This window comes from Dipodomys merriami, unplaced genomic scaffold (genome assembly GCF_024711535.1).
Source record: "Dipodomys merriami isolate MVZ:Mamm:240054 unplaced genomic scaffold, mDipMer1.0.p SCAF_10, whole genome shotgun sequence".
In the NCBI taxonomy this organism is placed as follows: domain Eukaryota; kingdom Metazoa; phylum Chordata; class Mammalia; order Rodentia; family Heteromyidae; genus Dipodomys; species Dipodomys merriami.
Window position 1 is genome coordinate 25,251,514 of NW_027202271.1, and position 15,577 is coordinate 25,267,090.

The window sequence follows — 15,577 nt, forward strand, 5'->3', positions numbered from 1 at the left end:
GTGCGAGCTCAGCAGTATCAAGGCATAGCAAGTATGAGGGCTTGAGTTCAAACTCCAGTACCACATGAAGGGGAAAGAAAGATAAAACCAGGACAAGGTTAGGTCATAAACAAGATAACTGCAAGCCATGCACGTCATTCTGGGATACGTGTCCATACTAGGAGAAAGGGGAGGCCCTGTGGCACCAGGTGGCAGTGGGAATTATTAGAAGATAACTTCTAGAAGATGAGACTTTAGAGAAAGGCTCTGATCTAAATAAACTTGAATGTCTCAGAATGGCATGCTGACATGAATACTTCTGTGCCCTCTCTACCCACCTCTTCAAAGCTTTCAGACACCTCAAAGACATATGATCCTTAAGCCTCTTCCAATGACTTGGTTTATTATGACAGTACAGTATCATTGCTGTGAGGGGAAAATTGAAAGAACTTGGGGAAAGAAATGTAACAAACCTTTGTGAATTTGGAGTGCAGCTCTTTCTAAATATGTAGACAGCTACCTTCCCTGATGAAATCACCCTAGAAGTAGCAAAGAAAGTCAGCCGCTTTTATGTTTTATTTAGAAATATGTGACTCACATATTGTCGCTCTGAAAGAGTATGCTGAGAAAAATCCATTTGTCAGAGATTCAAATTATTGTCTCATACACAGAAGGCAGAGCATGCACATGAAGGCACCAATTTCTTTCTAACTTAACATGCCATGTCAATCCTTTTTAATGCTTTAATGAAAATTCAATCATTTTATAAAGTCTTGTTGTTCTGCTCTCCAAGGTGTTACATAATTCTGTGAATTTCCCAAAGCTTTACATTCATTGAAAGGCCATTATACAACATGGAATCTACCTACAGAGCTGTTTAAGTGGAAGTAATTACAACTATATCTACACATCACTATTCGCCCAGGTGGACTTGATTACCCAGCTAGCTTTTTTCCCCCCTAAGTCTAAAAAGCATTCAAAGCTATAGTTTTTTTTTTTTAAGGCAAAGCTTTAAGATGATAATTTGAGCACTCAAAATGAGAGGTGTCATGCAGACTTGTGCAAAGCTTTCCTTCTACTTTCTCCATCTCAGCAATTGTCTGTGCTGCTGCTCCCTAGGCCACTAGGATAGACTCACATTTCCCTGTCCTTCCAGCACCACAGAGAGAAGTCTTTGGTATTTCCTGACACCCACACTTTGCAGCTCCACTGGTTTTAAAATTTGTTCTAAGTACTCAGGATGCTGAGATCCAGAGGATCACAGTTGAAGGCCAGCCCAGGCAAAAAAGAAAAAAAAAAGTTTGCTAGACTCTTGTCTCTAAAGATACTCCAGTGTTTACCTCCCCCACACCCCTCTGCAAAAAAGAAAAAGTCCATAATTTTTGCAACACCTATCCCTCAAGAAAAAAAAAGGAAGGCCCATTTCCCTCCCTCTTGGATGTGGATAAGATTTGTTTCTAATATAGAAAATAATATGTGAATAGATAAAAAAAGACATACATCATAGTTTCCTCTTTGCTCTTGCTCCTTGGGGTCAATGGCTCTAAAGAAGTCAGCTGAGGTTTCCTACCCTAAACTAATATGGATTTTCCAGCCATAAGAGGAAGCCATTAGCCATAGGATCCTCCAACTTTAGCTGAGCCTTCAAATGAATAGGAACTCAGTTCATATTGGGAGAGAGGTCCAGAGATAAGCTGCTCCTGGATTCCTGACTCTCAGAGACTGTGCGACAAAGACAAGTTTGTTTTAAGCCATTAAAATGGGTATAATATGTTGAACAGCAATAAATACCTAGTACGACATTCTTTTTCTTTATTTTCTCTGTCGCTTAAGCATTGACTGCCTGACTCTCATGCATACAGGATACATTCCATAGAGGTGAGTCTTTACTGGGGTTTGAACTCAAGGCCTTACAGTTGTAAGGTAGGCTCTCTACTGCTTGAGCCATACTCTTAACCCCTTTTTTTTACATTAGCTATTTTTCAAATAGGATCTCACATTCCATCCCCCCTTCCTCCCCTTTCAGGGCCTGCCTCAGACTATAATACTTTTACCTACACCTCCCATATAGCTAGGATTACAAATAGGTCCTACCATACCTGGCTTATTAATTGAGATGGAGCTTTGTTAAATTTTTGTCTAGGCTAGTGTACAACTGCCATCTTCTAGATGTCTGTCTCTCACATAGTTGATAGGATTACAGGTGTGCACCACCATGCTCTGCCACTGAAGACGATCTTAACCACTATTTCTCTCTCTTGCCTCAGATTTGTGCACACAGTGCTATGTCCAGCTTTGTTTATGTCTCATTTATAGCCTGGGAAGAAAAATGCACTAGACTGTTGAGTTGGCCTCAAATACTCACAGGTCCTAAGATACAGAATGGCAATTTGCAGCCTGCCTCCTCAGGGCTTTTTATTAATATGTCTGGATTTGGAGCTTTAAATTTGGCTTCGCCTGTCCCTCTGAGAATTTAATACTAAATCAGCACTCCAATGTCTTTATGTTCATGATTCTCACTCCACCCCTCAGTCATTTATTACACATTAGGAATGTGAAATTCTTACAGCAGATCAATGTCTCTTAAACTTAACAAAATATCTTTCCTCTTTAATTGTTTTGCCCTCTTATCTGCCTTCCTCTGAGTTAACCTTCCTGGCCCCTCCCATAGACTCATATTACTGTTAAATATAACTATAGGGAAACAAAGCACTTAAGATGTTGCTATTACAAATCCAGTTCCTTTAAACAAACTTCCTCATCTAGAAAGGCCTTGTGAGTACATTTACCCAGCAAAGCAGGAAAACATTGATTTGAAACTTGCTGCTATGGCCCAAAGAATAGTCTTATCCCAGGATGCACCACTGCTCTCCAAATTAGGTTTTGGGGGTGGTATCTTCAGTCTGTTCTACTTTCATTTTGCTATTAAAGAGTCTCAGTTTCTTCTCATATCACCCAACAGATAACAACAGCTGTGTGGCTCTGACCAGGCAGACAGAATTCTTGGTCAGCACAAGGCTGCAGGCACAGCAGCCTCAATATTACCGACGGCTCAAGGCCAATCACAATACTTAGAAGCCATCTATAAAAATGGTGGGTCTCTTCCACTCAATATACACTCCCTTCCCAGGACCTAAAATTTAGGGATTCATGACAGATCCTGTCTAAGGACCACATAACATCTGTGTGCAGAGTGAGCAGGTCCTGAGCTGGTGTCCCCTTCCTGTGGTACTAACTCACACCTTTCTGGGTGAAGGTGAACTTTAGGTACAGAGGAATGGATCATCCTGCTCCCATCCTTTCTCTATATTGAAACAAACACGCAAACAAACAAAAGCTGGATTAAAAAAAAATGAAACAGGCCAGTATCTGTTCAATACCTCCTTAGTGACTAATGCATACACTTATTATCTCTGTAGCAACTGATCTCAGCAGACAACCTGAATATTTACTTGAAACCCCATTTTCACTTACATTAAGAGCATGATAATAAACTGACAAATATCACCAGATATTTACTTACAGGATGATCCATAAATATGCATGGGGTGCAAGTGAGCTCTGAAGACAAGCATAGATCACAGTAGGGTCAACTTCCCTAAGCACTAATACTCTAAGAAGGGCAATAGGAGCAAAAAGCTCCTCCCTGCTACTTTCCACAACATCGCACTTAAACTCCCTGAGTTCCCAGGAAAATGAAGTGCCCTGAACCTGTGAAATGTGCACAGGATTGCCCAGCTAACAATAACAGGGCCTGGAGCAGACTCCCAGGTCGAGGTATGAACCATTCACTTGTCTGTCCCTGCAACATGCTGTAAAGTCCAAATGGTGACACAGATAACGATGTGATGATGTCCCCAGAGCCACTCTTTGAAGTGTTTACCATCATACTCAAGTGCCCGATTATGCTATATTTGGCTGTGGGCATGAAGCACAAGTGTGTAAGTTGCCCTGAGGTGAAAACAACCATCTTACTCAAGTTCCTGCCTCATCTCCAAAATATTTTCACTTTATAGCCTTTCCATTTTCTATATTACAATGTTCTAGTACATTACTATAGTCACTACTTTAACATAGTTCACTTCCAACTCTGAAGATATTTATTGGAGTCTTGATCTATGCAGATTTGTTTTAAAATTCACTCAGTTGATCCTCAGCAGCAAAAATGGTAGCAGTAGATAAGAATGAAAGGAGATTTGAGAGATACCAAAAAGGAAAAGTCTACGGGGCATTAACTAGCAGACAAGACTCTCAGACCTCTGGCTTTCTCTATTGGACACAATTTCTCCTAATGGGACAAGGAAGGACTATGGGGAAAGATAAGAAGTTGGTTCTTTTTTAAAATTTTTTTTATTGTGAAAATACCGTACAGAGGGGTTACAATTACATGGGCAAGGTAATGAGTACATTTCTTATCAAGCATTGTTACCTCCTCCTTTGTTATCCCTTCCCATCTCCCCCGCCTTCCCCCCTGCCCAAAGTTGTAAAGTTCATTTTTCGACATAACGACTTATACATCTCATTGTTGCAATGGGTCCACCTGTATCCTCATTTAAACGGTTTGTTTTTGCCCTTCCCCTCCACAAATTATACCAACATCAAATACAATGAAAGCAGGGGTTATACCGTGGGGGAGGGACATACAAAGCAACAAAGAAATCATCTTATAAATATGTTATAAACAATAGCAAGCAAGAAAAAAATTGAATACTTATCTTGGGGTTCATTTCACCTAACATCAACTTATCTGACCTTTTCTCCTTGTCTCAGACATATACTAGTTATTGCAAATAAGGGAAACCATGGGATCTATGTTTCTTTGGGCCTGGCTTACTTCACTTAATATAATTTTCTCCAAGTCTTTCCATTTCCTAACAAATGGGGCAATATCATTCTTTCTGAGGTTGGTTCTTATACTGGGAAACAGTTATGGACCTAATGCTGACACTAGGTTCTTAAAGAACATCTGGGCTAAAGATGTGAATATATGAGTTTGAGAACAATATACAAATGGAAAGATACTCGATATTTTGTCATCTGAGGAAGGCAAATAAACATTTCAATATGATTTCACTTTATACCCACTCTGATGGGTTTAACAAAAAAGATGACAATAAAAGTGTTGGTGAAGGTATAGAGAAACTAGAATGGTCACATATTGGTGGTAGAAATGTAACATGGTATAGATACTTGGGAAAACAGTTTGAAAGTTCCTGAAAAACTTAAACAAAAGCCAGGCATCAGTGGCTCATGCCTGTAATCCTAGCTACTCATGAGGCTTAGATCTAAGGATCACAATTCAAAGCCAGACTGGGTAGGAATGTCTGTGAGAATCTAATGTGTAATAACCTATTTTAAAAGCCAGAAGTGGAGATATGGCTCAAGTGGTAGTGTGTTAGCCTTGAACAAAAGAAGCTAAAGGACAGTGCCCAGACCCTGAGTTCAAGTGCAGGACTAGCCAAAAATAAAAATTAAAAAAAAATACTTAAGCAAAATTCATAACATCCAGCAAATGCACTCCAAGCAAAGATCATTGTTAGCAAATTCACTCCAAGCAAAGATCATAACATACAGCAAATTCACTCCAAGGGTGTCCCCATGCAGAGTGAAAATATTCATGTTCACATACAAACTGGCACATGGATATTCATCCCAGCATTGTTCACAGAAGTCAAAAAATAGAAGCAGTCCAACTGTTTATTAATTGATGGTTGAATAAACAAGTCCACAAAATGGAATATTATTGGACTACAAAAAAGAAGATCCACATTACAACATAAACTTTGAAAACATTATACTAAAGAAGCCAGATACAAAGTCACGATTCCATTCATAATGAGGTTCCAGAATAGGCAAATTTAGAGACAGCAAGTCAATTACGGAAAGGGGAAAGAACAGTATGAAAAGTTACTGCTATAGTAGTACATGGTTTCCTTTGGGGAGATGAAGTTTTTAGAGTTAGAGCTAATGATCCCACAACCTTATACATTACTGAGAAATCAGAGTTGTAAACTTTAAGTAGGGGAATTGCATGATGGGTAAATTAAATGTCAATTTAAAAAATATGAATTTTTTACAGCAGACTTGTAGTATCTATAACTTTTATGTATGTACTTTAAGATTATACATAGACTTTAAGATTAATTACTTAATTAATTTACTACAACAGACTTGTAGTATCTATAACTTTTATATATGTACTTTATACATAGATTTTAAGATTAATTACTAGGATCTGCAAGAAAACTTAGAAGCTCTTGCTAAGCTTTTGAAACTCAGATCTATGGAAAGCAACACAGCATTTAGCTTCTTGCCAAATATTTCTCTATAAATTTACACTTCAATGTGAGTATGGATTTTTACAATCTTATCAGGATTTCTGAGCTGTATAAACATGCTAACTGGAAAAATACATCTTCTGCTCTAGTTTTAAAACTCACAGATACAAGGAACCCATGTTAATTTATAACAAGAGACTAATGGGCTTCAAAGCAGAAAGCAACATTAAGGCAGTGTACTATAAGGTGATGTCTTCTAATAGACACCTGGCCTTAACTTCTAGGTTGCTGTGAGAAACAAGAAGATAAAGAGTGTCTTTGATGCTAATATTGCTCTTGACATTTCAATTCTGACATCTGTTTCACTGAACATTATTTGGTGTAATTTAAAACCAATGGATGTTGATAGCTGTCCACTCAGATGCTGTTAGCTGGAGGCACATTTCCTTCCTCAATCCAACCACAAGATATTTATATCCTACATGCACAATTTCTCTGTGTGAGAAAGAATACATTTGCACACATTTCAGCAGTCACCATAATAAAATAGTGCATCATTCTCTTGCTAGCAAATGTTGATCAAAATATACTGTTCTTAGTCTAATCAAGACATATGGAAGTGATTTCCCCAAAAGGGTCTAAAATCCACATAAGAAACTGTGTTCATCAGCACTCTAACTGGAAATAAAAAGATTTAACTAAAATATATTCCTAAGAAATGGTATATGAAGTTACTGAATGGATTTTTCCACCATTTTGAACTTACTACTTTATGCATATATTTCCTTATACACGTGCAAAGCCCATTTGTATACTATTTCATTCAATGACCTTCTATGTTAAGTCTTTTGGTCACTTGATGAAACACCTTAAGAGGGAGGAAGTGTTTACTTAGCCTTTCAGAGGTTTCAGTCTATTGTGGTAGGGAGGGAATACTAGAGATAAGGTAATCTAAGCAGTTCTTATCATGGAGCACCAAGCAAATGCCCGTGCTAGTGGGCATCCTCCTTTCCCCTTTCCCTTACCTGAGCTTAGTCTATGGGACTGTGTTGCCCACATTCAGGGTGAGTCTTCCTCCATCAATCAATCCTTTCTAGAAAGGCCTTCATCTATACATACCCAGAGCTGTACCTTATCAAGTTCCTAAGTGCTTTTCAATCTAATGAAGTTCTCAACCAAAATTAACCATCATATTCTTTAAGACTGACAAGAAAAACATTATTTTTATTTTAAAAAATTTTTTATAACCAAAAAATGTAGGGATATATATTTTCAAAGCCATAGCCTGGTTCGTGGTGAGGTTCAGTCCATACTTCCATGTCTGAGAGTTGGGAATATTCACTACAGCATACTACATTCACTCCACATGGAAATGATAGTGTAATTGCTCAGATTGAGCATCAGTCTCAGTGTCCATGACAAAGTGCACCAAAGGAGACCTTGGCACAGACTACTGACTGGAACAACCAGACACAGCTCTGAGTAGCTTCAGCTATCCCCCCCTCCCTCCCTAAGCTGAGTATGTGCTGTTCCAAGCCACTGTGCTGGCCTAGTTCCAGGTCCTTCAGTTCCTTTCATGCTCTGCCAGTCATAATCTCTGCCAGCATCGATGTTGGGGACAAAAGGTGGCCCTGGCATACCATTCCAAGAAGGCTCACCTACTCAGTGACTCATTTGAACGCCACATCATCTTCACCATGTAGCTAAACATCTTTGTCCTCAATTTAAATAAAAGGCAAATTAGAGGACAGACAGGTTGGGAGATTTGTCCAAAATTACAAAGCTGATAAATACCAGGACAGTGCCTAGAATCCACATATTTTCATCACAATAACATTGGATTTTCCATTTACCACACTTTTGTTGATGATGTAGCACACAAATCCATTCATCATTATAAATATTCAATGTTCTTTTTGTTTGTTTTTTTTTCCCCAGCAAATATTTAATTACATCCGATGTATAAGAACAAAAATGATCACTAGCCCCATAAACTATAGTCTCTGGAGACAATGATATGAAGAAATTGCAAATTGTGATCACGGAAAGAAGGAATAGAGTGATCCTTGAAGAAGGAGATGTGCAAAGGTGCTAAGACAGGAAATACCTCTGGGAGAATGAGATATAACAGAGGCAGATCATGGCCCTTACTCAAAAGTGTGAAGAATTTCATTTATGTCCTCAAATGCAAGAGACAGTCACTGAAAAGTTTCAAGCCTGGGGGATGCTGGGGCCTAATTCGTACTTTTAGAAGCTCATTTTGGCTGCTGTTCAGTCTAGAAAATGAGCTGAATGGAAAGAAGCACAATGGTGAGGAGACTACTTAGACCATGAGAAGTATTTCAAGCAAGATGGTGGTTACTATCGGAGGATGGCAACACGAGTAACTGTGAAGGAAGTCCAAAGGCTCCAGGATCTAGACTGAGAATCCAAAGATACACCTTTAAAATCCAAGCCTCAAACCAAAGTTAAAAACAGGCCATGAGTCTGAAGCAGTTTTCCAGCTGACTGTGGCAACCAGCTACCTTTCTCAACAGTGAGCTATCCCTCTTGCTTTGAGTCAAATATAGAACACACTCCCCAACAATTCCTCCAACAACCTTTCTAAGCTATTACCAAGACTTGGGACCTAGAAACTGGGCCAAAAGTGAGTCAAGACTGCTGGGAATCATTTCCTAAGGTCAGAGATCATGTTTTGTTTAGAAAAGTCCAAGATCCAATGTAAGAAGTTCTTATCAGCAGGAATGTAACTCAGATATCTTTTCTTCTCAAAGAAAATTATGATGACTTTAAGAACAGTAGAAACACACTTGGATAGCTTCTATGCCTTATATTAATTAAGAATGAAAAACTGAGCCAGACGCTAGTGGCTTATACCTGTAATCCTAGCTGCTCAGCAGGCTGAGATCTGAGGATCATTGTTCAAAGCCAGCCTGGGCAGGAACATCCACGAGAATCTCATCTCTAATGAACCATGCAGAAAAAGCCAGAAGTGGCACTGTGGCTCAAGTGGCAGAGTGCTAGCCTTGAACACAAAAAAGGCTCTGAGACAGCACCCAGGCCCTGAGTTCAAGCTCCAGGACAAGGGTGGGGGTGAGGGGTGGGGTTGAATAAAATCTGCATTATCATTTTCAGTCTCTAGACTGAATTGTGGGATTGTTGAACACTTACCCTTACATTCCTGCAAGATGAAAAGTGAGGAGAGGGCAGGAGAGTCACAACAGTTACTGGTAAATGACAACTACTCTGATGCCTATTCTCTAGAAAAAGGGAAAGGTCCTAATGACTAAAGCTGGGTCCTCATAACACTACCCCAGGATAGGAGATATCTATTCAGCACCTACGCATGAGTGGAGTCAGGTGGTTATATGTATTAGTGAATTCAATTCTGGGAGAAAGTTCTTGTTCCTTGCTTAGAGAAAACCAGCTTGGGTCACATGCACAGAGTAGGTTGGAAGTTGGCAGGAACCAGAGGCATGATCACAGGACACTAAATTCTAAAACAGAACAGTGTTCATGAAGGTTAGCAGCTTTGACTAGGCAATCCTAAAAATTCTAATGAGAAGAAAAGTATGTGTTGCTATGGAAACCAGTGAGACTGCTCAGATCTTAAAGGGTGGTGCTGAATGTTGGAGAATTGTATTTGGATGTCTAAAGACTAGCCAGGTACAGTCGTACACATCTGTAATCCTAAGATTTAAGAGGCAGAAGTAGGAGAATTATGAGTTTGAGACCAGCCTGTTCTACATAACAAAAATCTGTCTCAGAATAGAAGCTTTGCTTCAATAGAAAGTAAAAAACTAGAATGAACTGGGGCAATTACAGAAATCAGACAGATAATAAAATTAGGCTTTTAGGGATGAACTCTTTGTTAAAATATTATGAGTATTTTTATATAGTCAATGAAGAAGGAGATAAGTATGGAGTATAGAGAATTTGATATAGGGAATATAAAGAAAAGTTTGCCCAGGTAAAAAAGAACAAATGAACATTGATAATGTGGAATGAAAGTTTAAGGTGAGTATAAAAATCTGGTAGAATTCGGTGCCAGTGGCTCACGCCAGTAATCCTACCTACTCAGGAGGCTGAGATCTGAGCATCTTGGTTCAAAGTGAGCTTGGGCAAGGAAAGTCTGTGAGACCCTTATTTCCAATTAGCTGCCAGAAAACCAGAAGTGGCTCTGTGGCTCAAGTGGTAGAGTGCTCACCTTGAGTGTAGCACTCAGGCCCAGAGTTCAAGCCTCATAACTGACAAAAAAAAATCTGGTAGAGTTAGTATTTAAAAAAATGTTCATATTGGATCAAGCCAAGTGGCCAAGTGGTCTGGTCGTATCCTTTACTCTAACAACTTAAAAATTTATTGTTGATTCATTGTTGGTCAATAAGGAAGAAATTAAGGACAACTGAGCCACATCAAGAGTAGGTGGTACATTGGGGTAGAATGATCTACAGAATGAATAACATGTATGTCAAAAGCATGCCAGTGTGGTTTGGTGTCCACATAGGCAGGGGCCTAGCTCATGCCCTGCCAAAAAACCCTATTCCCTCTACTTCCCGACAGCATGATCTGCAACTTGAACAGAGATACAGAATGCTATCTATCACATCTGCGCCAGGAGGAAGCCAGGGTGATGGTGCATTTCCTGTGTCACCGAATCAGGACCTGATCATCTTTACAAGCTGAAGAATGAAACAGGGATCAGATGAAAGGTTTGAACATGGGCTGTAAAAACAAAGCATATAAACACAGGAAAGAGATCAGACACTCAGGAAATGCTAAACCATTGAAAAGACAAAACTAAACCACATGTGCAGGTTTCAGCAGACATGGAAGGTCAATATACTGATACCCACAGCTCTAGCTCCAAAGATATAAGCACAATTCAGGGAGATGAGAGGCAAGGATCCACATTCCTGCTCTGCTAAAGACAAATTGGGCCATTTTGTGGCTTTCTGCCACCCAGAAGTGGAATAGAAAAATAACCGTAGGCAAGGCAAGGAATTAGGGTAGAAAAAAGACTTAAAACTACATTTAACTTGCAAGTGCACAAACAGCTGTCTTGAAATGACATGCTGTCATATGTGGAGGGTACATAATTTCTCATGTGGAGGGTACATGATATCTCATGCCAGAGAGGTATCAAACCCAAAGCAGAAACCAGTCATCCAAAGTCACATGGAGCTGCTCCTGAGCTCACCATCATTTGAGTTTTTAAATGGACACTGGGTGCACTTAACAGAAAGAACATAGGGAAGTGGCGCTGTAGCTCAAGTGGTAGAACGCTCGCCTTGAGTTGAAGAGCTGAGGGACAATGCCCAGGCCCAGAGTTCAAGCCCCACGACCGACAAAAAAAAAAAACAAAAAAAAAACTATATAGAACAGAAAGAACATAGAAAAGACCTGTGAGCTACCCCTCCCCCCTCAACAATGGCCTCTTACAAATCTGACATTTAGTTATATAAATTCAGTGACAAGTTCCCAAGTGGGGCTCAGTACAATGATATCACTGACACTTCCCACTTTCGGCACACACCCACACACTAAGGCTTTCTCTTGAGTTGGCACCCATGCCCATCGTGAGCATATGTTTAATTTCTTTTGGCCCCTACAAACACAAACACCCTGTTGATCAGTTTACTTCTTGCATTGTCTAGGCCTAGTGTGTTCCCTGGCCTAGGCTATCCATGTTTTGCTCTAATGAGAAGTCGAGTCTAGGTTCAATGTGAAATGGCTATTCTGGAGGTGTACTCTTGGCTAAAATCTTTTAAAATCTTAGCTATTTTCTTGCTCCCAGAACTCAAACTGTGTGAATAGCCTGACATTTATGAGCTGTTCTCATGAATGTGTGTCCACACACGCCTCAAGTCTAACTGCAAGACCAGAAGACACCGCTGCCACATCCTCATGAAGCAAGACACTAAGCCCTTTCCTCAGAGAGAGGCTGCGGCTCACCCATGTGCAGTGAGTGCTCTTGGGTAAACTTGGCCTCAGCCTTTGTCCTAGTCCATGGTTCCCTGAAGCCTTATTTCCCACTAAAATCATCCTTCCATGAATTCTCAAAAAGCCCTCACCTGTGAAATGCTTATCCCTTCTTTGGGGCCCTTCAGGACAGAGCACCCCTCCTGCCTCTTTGTTCCATGTATCGGTCCTGGGAGAACCAAATACTCCCTCCAGAGCCTTGTCATTCAATCTTGTTTACAGTGATAGCCTTGAGTTCAGAACGTGGCATAGAACAAGCTATCTGTAAATGCTTACTATTTGAACAGTGGTTTTCAGCTTTTCAGTGACCCTTGATCATATGCTCCTTGAAGATAGAAAGCATTTTGTTCCACAGTATCATATAATAATAGTAATTAATAACAATTGAGCTTACTGTGTGCAATTCATATGGATGATCTCCTTTAATTCCTCTGAATTTCCCACGAGACAGGCAGAAACACACACACACACACACACACACAGAGAGAGAGAGAGAGAGAGAGAGAGAGAGAGAGAGAGAGAGAGAGAGAGAGAGAGAGAGAGAGAGAGAGAGAGAGAGAGAGAGAGAGAGAGAGAGAGAGAGAGAGAGAGAAGGTAAAGGGCCTGGCAGAGTCCAGACTGTCTATAATCATAAGGCATGCTGGCTGCTCCAGAGCCCAGCACAGTCACATTGGGCAAGCAAATGACTCACACCCACATCTGTGGGGTGAAACCACGTGGAACCCAGAAGAATGGTTAACAGAGGCTTGCTCTATTAGCTTGTTAAACAGCCAGCCAAGACTATCAACTGATTACTATTATTTGTCTTTGCAGGGATAATAGCTCAGACATTTAAAATAGGAAGAAAGGGGTAAATTACGTAAGATGCACTCCATTTTTAAAACACCTAACGGCCAATGTTTTACTTATTTCCCAGTATTGATTTACTTTTCTTAAAATGTTACTTGTGCTGAAGAGGGGTTGAAGCTTTTCAGTCCTCCAGGGTCTCCATTAGGGTGTGGAGACGGAAAGCCAATCTGCTGAGGTCTCTGGGGGGGTGAGGTGGGGTAGGGGAGCCTCAGGAGGAAATAATAGCCTAAGCTCTGATGGCTCTCTGTGGAGAAGCTGGTTTCAATTTGATACCACTTTGCTAATTTTAGCTTTTACTAAAAACGGAAATAACTCAACACTCGATGCTTTGGTTTGTACACTGTGTTTTGAGGAACACTTCTGGTCCTAACAGGGCTGAGGGGAAGATGGTGGCTGGAGGGGGAAGGTGGAGGTGAGAGTTCAAGACCTGGTTTAAAATAATATCTATGTTAAAAAAATAAATGAAAGGTACTTCTTGAAAATTATCTGTGATATATTTATTTCATTCACATCACTGAATAACAAGCGGATTATGTTCTACTGAAGATGGATCTGAGCTCCAAAACAGAAGTCCATTTTCACTATGAACTTGGGCTAGACCATTTGCACCATGTGGGAGGGGTTGGAGAGGTGGACAATTTTAATGAGTCACCATTGTGCATGTGTGTGGGGGGAGAGTGTTCTTTTATAGTTTTCCTTCTCTTGGTTCTCCTTGGAAGCCTGTGGTGGTCATTTTTTTTCCTTCTCCCCAAAATAGATATGAATGAGATGGTATTTGGAAATGATTTTGCTGGCTAGGGTCCTCTGCTATTCAATTACACTTACAGTTTTGGGAAGTAAAGTCAGCTTTGGCTTTTGTGATAGGAAGCTGATGGAGGACAGTTTGCTCGGTAGCCATTTCCACTAGAGGCCAACATCCACAGTGCTGCAAAACTTTTACAAGTGAAAATATTTCTTTCTCAAATCTACACATTTTAAAAATTGACTTTTTCGGGCTTGGAATGTGGCTTAGTGGTAGAGTGCTTGCCTAGCATGATGGCCTGGGTTCGATTCCTCAGTACCACATACACAGAAAAAGCTGGAAGTGGTGCTGTGGCTCAAGTGGTAGAGTTCTACTTGAGCAAAAAGAACCTCAGGGACAGTGCCCAAGCCCCAGGACTGGCAAAAAAATTGACTTTTTTGGGAGTAAAATGCATTTTTCCCCCTGATTTAACTATGCTCACACATACACATGTATCTAAGTGTGTGTGTGTGTGTGTGTGTGTGTGTGTGTGTGTGTGTGTGTGTGTGTGTGTGAGTGGAGACAGAGGGAAATGTAACTAAAATGGAACAGCCATACATGCAGCCATGTATGTACACATCAATACGTACTAAACTTTATATATGCTAATCACTTGTGTTCTAATTTAAACAGAATAGTAAACAATAGGCATCCTCCCAGTAGAGAACAGAGTAGGTTGTGAAACATTGCTCTAAAAAATGAACTTATGAAGATCAGTTTTGCGTAAGAGTATTGGGGAGATAGGACACAAGGTTCCCTCTTTCTCTGTCTAATGCCTACTAGTCTTGGAAAAATTAACTTCTGTTACTACTTCTTTGAGCCCCAAAACTGGACAGGCTCCTTTGCCAAAATCCAGTAGGCACACAAGATTGCACCATCTTGCCTGGAGGCTGCACCCAAATAGCACATGCTTTGTGTATTTGAGGGGATGCCATCTAACTTCCCAATTGTATGCCATAGTGTTCCTGTGTGGTCAGATACAAAGCTGCCCTTATCTGCTTTTCCACCCAGACAGGAAAGGATGATTATGCCATAAGCATGATTGCAGCATAACCACCCTTTCATTTGTCCACACTCAGATCCACCTCAGTACTAGATCAGCCTGTTGGAACACCTTTTCCTTGTCAAACCATTAGGTGTGAACCTGCTCTATTCTAGGTACTCTCCTTGCACCACTCAGATAATCTACCATGTTCACTTGCTCCTAATTACTATGCATATGATCAGGAATCCAACATCCATATTTTGAGCTCAGAGCCACATTTGTGACCAGGATGCATAATGACCCAAAGGCACTTTAAAACCTCAGCAAACCACAGCTGAATCCAACTTTCTCTACCTCAGATGGCCTTCCTCTTCTAACCTCTATTATTTCAGTGAATCTAACATGAGTATTCATAGTTACCCCAGTTGTTGGGATCCATCTGTGATGATTTTGTGGTGTCAATTTGGCCAGGTAAACTATAATTCTACAAAATTTCCTTTCTAGGATGTCTCTGGCTAGGGTAAGTTATTGGGAAGCTCTCTCATTAAGGTAGAGTTTGGAGGGGAGACCTGGGCATCCTATAGCATGCATAGACATGCACACACACACGTGCACATGCACGCACACACACATTCTTCTAAATATCTGATATAAATCTCAGTGCTCCTGTGAAGACACTGGCAGATGTAATTAAAGTTCACCTTAAAGGGAAGTATCTTTGGAGGA

General features: G+C 40.3%; 1 protein-coding gene across 1 annotated transcript in view; it reads right to left on the minus strand.

Moving 5' to 3' along the window:
- The window catches only part of Ppm1h (protein phosphatase, Mg2+/Mn2+ dependent 1H), a 200,921-nt gene that overhangs the window by 150,768 nt on the left and 34,576 nt on the right, over positions 1-15,577 (minus strand). The gene's annotated exons all lie outside the window — the stretch shown is intronic.